Source organism: Physeter macrocephalus, chromosome 11 (assembly GCF_002837175.3).
Source record: "Physeter macrocephalus isolate SW-GA chromosome 11, ASM283717v5, whole genome shotgun sequence".
NCBI classification, from domain to species: Eukaryota; Metazoa; Chordata; class Mammalia; order Artiodactyla; family Physeteridae; genus Physeter; species Physeter macrocephalus.
Window position 1 is genome coordinate 37684708 of NC_041224.1, and position 7022 is coordinate 37691729.

Consider the following 7022-nt stretch of genomic DNA (forward strand, 5'->3'; position numbering starts at 1 on the left):
TCACGAGCCCTCCACACGTCTACGTAAAGGGACAGTTGGACACTTGGAAGCCGCCCACCCACACCGGGAGGGGTGAGGGCAGGGGGAAGGTGTGGGAAGCAAGAGAGTTGAGACAGGAAACTGGTTAAAAAACATTTTTCAGCACCTGGATAAGCTCTAGTAAAGCAGTCAGGGGTTGCTCTGCTGGGCATCCGGGCTTCAGGTCAACCAGGGCTGCAGTCGAGGGCCCACCCCGTCCCCTTCTTAGCTCTCCCTGTGGGGAAGGGGGGGGCAGAAGTGTCCCCCAGACTGCTCCAGGCAGGCCCTCAGCCAGTCATCACCCAGGTCGACCAAGCATGGGTGCTCCAGAGTGAAAAGGACCTTAAACCCATTGGGCCCAGGTCTCCCAAACTCCTCACCCTCCCACCTGCAGACCCTTTGTTTTGAAAACTTTTACGTGTTAAATAAATGGCAGTTAAATAGGAAAGAATCTGCATAACTTCTGACTGTGCCCCTTAGGGAGCTGGGCGGCGGGGCTGCATCCACAGATTACACACCCGCAGGGCTGGGTTTGAACACCTGGTTTGCCACTAGAGCTGCCAATTCCTGCCACTTCCTACCCTTGGCGACAATGCGGCCTCAGAGCCCTAGCCCTGCCAGCTGGCTCTCAGGCGCTAGGACTTCAGACAAATCATCAAACACAAACGCAGAGCCTTGTGGATCCCTCGGTAAACACCATGCAGGAAAAGCCAGGCGGGCCCTGGCCATTTGGTTACGGGAAAGATTTCGATTTCGTTTAGCTTTGTTTTTGTCTGACTTTTTTGGTCACAGGCCTGGTTATCACCTTTGAGAATCTTCCTTCCTCCCCATAAACTCTGGCGGAGTTCTGAGGTTCAGAAGTTCTCAGGGAAACCGACACTGGTCAGTAAGGCTTGGAAGGGGCTTTTTTCATGAAGTAATCCTCCTTTAATGTCTGTTTACAGCTGGGCTCCACTGTAGCAACAACCTCCGATTAAATGCCCAGTGTATCCTGGGGCAAGAGACAAATAATTGCAGTGCTTCACTTTCCCATGTGAAGATTAATGAAAGCTTTGCTCATTTTGTTTGTGTGGGAAAGAGGCAATGTTGATATTTGGGCTTGAAAACTTTTCGGTATTGCTGTCCTGACACAGTGTGGTGCAGTGCGGGTTCACCCTGTAATGGTTACTACACACCTTTGAAAACAGAACAAGCTTTTGGCGCCAGACAGTACGGTGGGGCATGGAAGGAGGTGTTCCCAGCCTGCCTTATGTGTAATGTTACACACTTACATGGCAGAACATATTTCTTTCCCAAACACTAGATAAGCAATACACTCCATAAACGAAGATCATTTGTCATTAAAGATCCCGGCATAACTAATGTCTTAGACCTGCCACAAGGCTTTTCTCAGCTAAGAGAAGAAAATATGCCTACCTGTATAGCTTCTCCTATGGAACTTTCCTGCTCTGACCATGTGGGGGGGATGGAAAGGGCCTGGCCTAGGAGTCAGAAGAATGTTCAGTGATGAATTTGGCTATGACCTGCCTGCGTTAGGCTGCAGAAGTCACTCTCCTTCTCTGGGTCTCAGCTGCATTATATGTTAATAGAAGAGTGATCTCCCTTCCTTCCTCCCTCCCTTCCCTTCCCTTCCTTCTTTTCCTTTGTTTTTTTTTATTGTGGAAATTTTCCATTTCAAACATAACCAAAAGTAGAGAGAATAGTAAGATGAGTCCTCATGTACGCCTCACCAGCTTCAGCAGTTACCATCATAGAAACCACCTTGTTTCAGCTTTGCTTCCACTCACCCCACCCCCAGCTTATTTTGAAGCAAATCCCTAAACATCAGTAATTTCATCTGTAAATATTTCAGAATTATATGACTTATCTATTGCTGTTGTCGAGTTGCTTGAAACAGCAATCCTCTATTATATCAAGATGCTGTGGGTTGACAGTTTGGGCTGGGACCAGCTGGACCGTTCTTCTGTTGGTTCTGTCTGGCTCTCTCACGTGAATGCATTTAACTGGTGACTTGGCTGTGGCCAGCCAGTCTTTGATGGCCTCTTGTCTGGCAGCTGGTCAGGATGCCTCCGTTGTCTACAAGGCCCCTCCAGCAGGCTAGCTCAGGCTTTCTGTCATGGTGGCAGCGTTTCATGAGTTTCCAGTGGCAAGAGAAGGCAAGCCCCAACGTACAGCACTTTCCAAGCCTCTGCTGGTGTCATGTTTGCTAATGTCCCGTTTGCCACAAGTCGTGTAGCCCAGCCCAGAATCAATATGGGAGGGGGAGAGAAATGTACAAGGATATAGAAGTAGGGAGAGTAATTCATTGGGGGCTATTACTGCAGCAATCTACCTTAAGGATATATTCCTCAAACATCAGCCCCCCCCCTTTAACATTATCAAAGCTTACCAACTTAACTGCAAATCTTTAATATGGACGGTATCCACTGTATCTAGATTCCCCCATTGTCACATAAATGTGGAGAAATGGGAACCTTTGTGCAGCCACGGTAGAAAACAGAATAAAACGGGGGTCAGTATTGTTTGTGTGTAACCATTAAGTTTTATAAGAGTGTATCCACTCTTTTACAGTGTAAAATGTATTTCTTTATCATCAAATAAGTTCTACAAACCCTGGATTGGTTAATCCCAAAGGTTCCTTTGGGCACCAAGATTCTGCAGTTGTGTGTGCAGTGTTTACAGAAACATGCCCGTGGCTTTAGGAACAAGCCCGTCTCTTCCAATGGTGAGGTTCTCAGGCAGCTCACCTTCCCTGGCACTCACTGTCTCTAAGGCAGGGGACAGTGAAAGCGACAAGATCTGAAGAGTGCTGCTTTCTGCTAAGATGATCCTTTCTGGCCAGTGGGTGTTTTTGTTTGTTTGTTTTTGTTTTGTTTTGTTTTGTTTTGCGGTACGGGCCTCTCCCGTTGCAGAGCACAGGCTCCGGACGCGCAGGCGCAGCGGCCACGGCTCACGGGCCCAGCCGCTCCGCGGCACGTGGGATCTTCCCGGACCGGGGCACGAACCCGCGTCCCCCGCATCGGCAGGCGGACTCTCAACCACTGCGCCACCAGGGAAGCCCAGGCCAGTGGTTTTATCGTAGGATCTGGGTCCATCTGCTTCCAGAAGCTCCCTCGCCTCCTGCTGATCCAGAGATGCTGCTGAAGCTACCGTCTGAGCGCCCCCAGAAAGCCCTGGGTGCCCAGCAGGGTCCACCCTCAGAAACCCCACTGGAGCTCTGCAGTGTCCTACTGACTCATTTGAGGTCTTTTGGGGATTCTGCAGGGCTACGCTGGCTAGGCCAAATCTTTCATGGAGGCTGAGTCACTTCCATGGAATTATCTGCACATGGGGCCCTCAGAGCCCTTAAAGCACAAGGGCTGCCTGACCCCACACCCTTGCCTTGCTTGCACCAGATGTGTCGGGAGACCAGGACACCCAAGGAGGAACTGGAAGGGGCTCAGCCTTTGTGCTTTCCTGTGGTTGGTTCAGGGTGGGCACGTGACCCAGAGGCCCAGGAGAGGAGCGTTTCCAGGAGAGGTTTCCCTCTGTAATGAGACAAGCGCACCACTTCCTTCCTGCTGGGGGTCCTGGGGAGTGTGGGGTGTTGAGGATGCGGCCCCTGTGATCCATGGAGGAGAATTTGGACTATGCTGGGCGGGCCAGGCAGATGATGGGGAAGGCATGGCAGAGCCTCGGCAGTCACCCACAATCTCTCTCTCAAGCTTCTCGTGAAGGGCCTCCCCCACCGACACCACCCACAACCAGATGCTCTGAGCCTTGCAGCCAGTGGTGTCTGGCTGAGAGGCTCCTGCCTTTGTTCGTGGAAGAGACACAGGCAGGGACCACGTGGGAGGTCTCTGGTAGGCCCCATGTGTTCCCGTGTTCCCACTTCGGGAGCTCCAAGGGTTGGTGGGCTTTGGTGCCTGCCTGGCACAGGTACAGAGGAAGGATGCCCCATCCACTGCAGACCCATTGCAGTGGGAGTGAGCAACGGTGGTGGCAAGCTGCACATTTTGTAAAAAGCAAAGGGGAAGGGGCTCTCCAGAAACGAGGGCAGTTGTAACACTTCCAAGGACCTCCGGCTTTGGTCTGAGTAAGCACACCCCATTGTGATTTTATTGTCATTTGTTGTCACTTGAGCAGTTCCTTTAAGATTTCACCAACTTTAATTCTCGCAGGTGCTGTCATCTGTGCAGTAATACGGCTCGAGTCCTCGCAAGCAAGTTCAGTTGAAATATATAATTTTCCCAGATGCAATATAGGAATTATTCTCTAAAATGTAACCGCACTATCTTAGGTCTGAACAGCCATTTAGCCAGGGTGGATCTGGATTCTGTGGGGTCTGAAGATTATATACTTGTGAGACTCCTTTATGAATTAAACGTTGCAAATACAAAATTAGGTATAGAAGTGAATATTTAGAATGAGAAAATAAATCACAACTAATTAGAAACTTTAAAGTGCTGAAAAATGCCACAAACCCTGTAAATCCAGAAATATAACATAACACTAAAAAAAATTAACTTCCTGACATAATTGTATAATACTTGTTTTTCTGCATTTTTGACTAGACTCTGATCACCTTTTTATAATCACCTCTTACTGTATAATCACCTTCTTTTGTCATTTTTTACATAAAGTGTATAAAAGACAATCTTTTTTATGGCACAGGGGTCAGCAAACTTTTCCTGTAAAGGACCTAACAGTAAATATATTAGGCTTCGTGGCCATGGGGTCTCTGTCACAGCTACTCAGCTTTGCCACTGCAGCATGAAAGCAGCCCTGGACGATGTGCAAACAAACAAGCATGGTTATGTTCCAATAAAACTTTATTTACAAAAACAGGTGCCAACCCGGGAAGTGACATCAGCAAGATGGTAGCATAGGAAGCCACAGACACAGTGAATTAACAACAATATATAGTCCATAAAGTCTTTACGAGATCTCCAGAAACCAGTTAGGAAGTCACAACATCCCAGGAAACCGAAAGCTAAGAGCTGCACTGAAACAGGTAAGAAAAGCCATTTCATTTAAACCACATCAGCCCTTCCCCCAAGCAGGCACAGCTCACTATCAGGAGAAAGTGCCCAACTCCCAGCTTCTCCCCTGAGAGGAAAAGAGTGGAACATACATCCAACATTCCAGCTTCTCAGTGGGCTGCCCAAGAGACTGGTTTCTGTCTTGCCTGTCCCAGAGCGTGGATGCCTGGGGCCCACTGAAAACAACAGAGATCTCATGGCTTGTGGTGACACCAGAGTGCCTCCCCTACCACACACAGACACTAACACAGCTTGCTGTGATCAGGAGAAAGTGCCTAGCTCATGGCTTCTCCCTTGGGAGGGAAAGAGGACAATGAAACAAGGGTCCAACATTCCAGCTTTCTTGGGGGCGCTGCCCAAGGAACTGGTTTTCGTTTTTCCTGACTCAGAGTACTGATGGAACTAGCAGACCTTAGATGCCTGGGGCCGCAGAGAACAAAAGAAGCTCAGTGGCTTGATGCAGCTCCAGAGAACTTGTAGTTCTACAAGCAGACACCAGAGGGAGCTAAAGACTACAAGCTCCTCAGAAAGAAATCAGCAAACCTGTCTAACTAGGAAATTACACAAACCCAGAGAGGACACATCCCCACAAAAGGTGTGAGAGGCCCTCAGAAGCTCTAGCCAGGCTTATTGGTGAAGGTCTTCCCCTGTACAAAGCCAGTCCATAAAGACTAGAAGAGTGACTTTTCTTTCGATTGCACAAAAGACAACAAAAAGTAGCAAGAAATCAGAAAGAAGAAATAGGGAAACATGGCCCAACCAAAGGGACAAAATAAATCTCCAAAACCAACCTTAAAGAAACAGAGATCTATTAACTACCTGAAAAAAATTCCAAATAATGATCTTAAAAAGAACACAAATAGACAGCTAAACAAAATCAGAAAAACAATGCATGAACAAAATGAGAATATCAATAAAGAGAAGCTATTAAAAGGAACCAAACAGAATTTCCAGAACTGAAGAATATAATAACTGAATTGCAAAATTCACTGGAGGGGATCAACAACAGACTTGATCAGCAGAAGAAAGAATTAGCAAACTCTAAGACAGTTCATTTGAAATTACTGAGTCAGGGGAACGAAAAGAAAAAAGAATGAAGAAAAGTGAACAAGCCTAAGGAACATATGCAACACCATCAAGTGGTCCAATATTCACATTTTGAAAGTCCCAGAAGGAAAAGAGGGGGAAGGGCAGAAAGAGTATTTAAAGAAATAATGGCCCCACACTTCCTACATCTGAGGAAGGAAATGAACATCCAAATTCAAGCATCTCAAAAGACTCCAACGAGGATAAGTCCAAAGATGTCCACACAAGACACATTATAATCAAACTGTTAAAAGTCAGAGACAGAGAGAGAATCTTGAAAGCAGCAAGAGGGACTCATCACACACAAGGGAGCTCCTAAAAAATTATCAACAGATTTCTCAGCAGAAATATTACAGCCAGATGGGAGTGGGATGACATATTCAAAGTGTTGAAAAAGAAAAAACTGCCAACAAAGAATACTATGTCAGGCAAAACTTTCCTTCAAAAATGAAGGAAAAATAAAAACTTTCCTGGATAAACAAAAGCTGAAGGAGTTCATCACCACTAGACCTGCCTCACATGAAATGCTAAAGGGAGTCCTCTAAGATGAAACAAAAGAATACTAGATAGCAACACAAAAGCATACAAAATTATAAAGCTCTCTGCTAAAGGAAAGTATATAGACAAATACAGAAGCATGTAATACTATAATGGTGGTGTGTAAATCACTTTTAATTCAGATGTAGATTTTAAAAGATAAAGGCATAAAAAATAACTATCACAATAAAACTTGTCAATGGATTCAAAATATAAAAAGATGTAATTTGTGACATCTATAACATAAAGCAAGAGGGAGAGATGTAAAGAAGTAGAGTTTTTGTTTGCGAGTGAAGTTAAGTTGTTATCAGTTTGAAATAGATTGTTGTAACTATAAGATGTTTTATGCAATCTGCATCA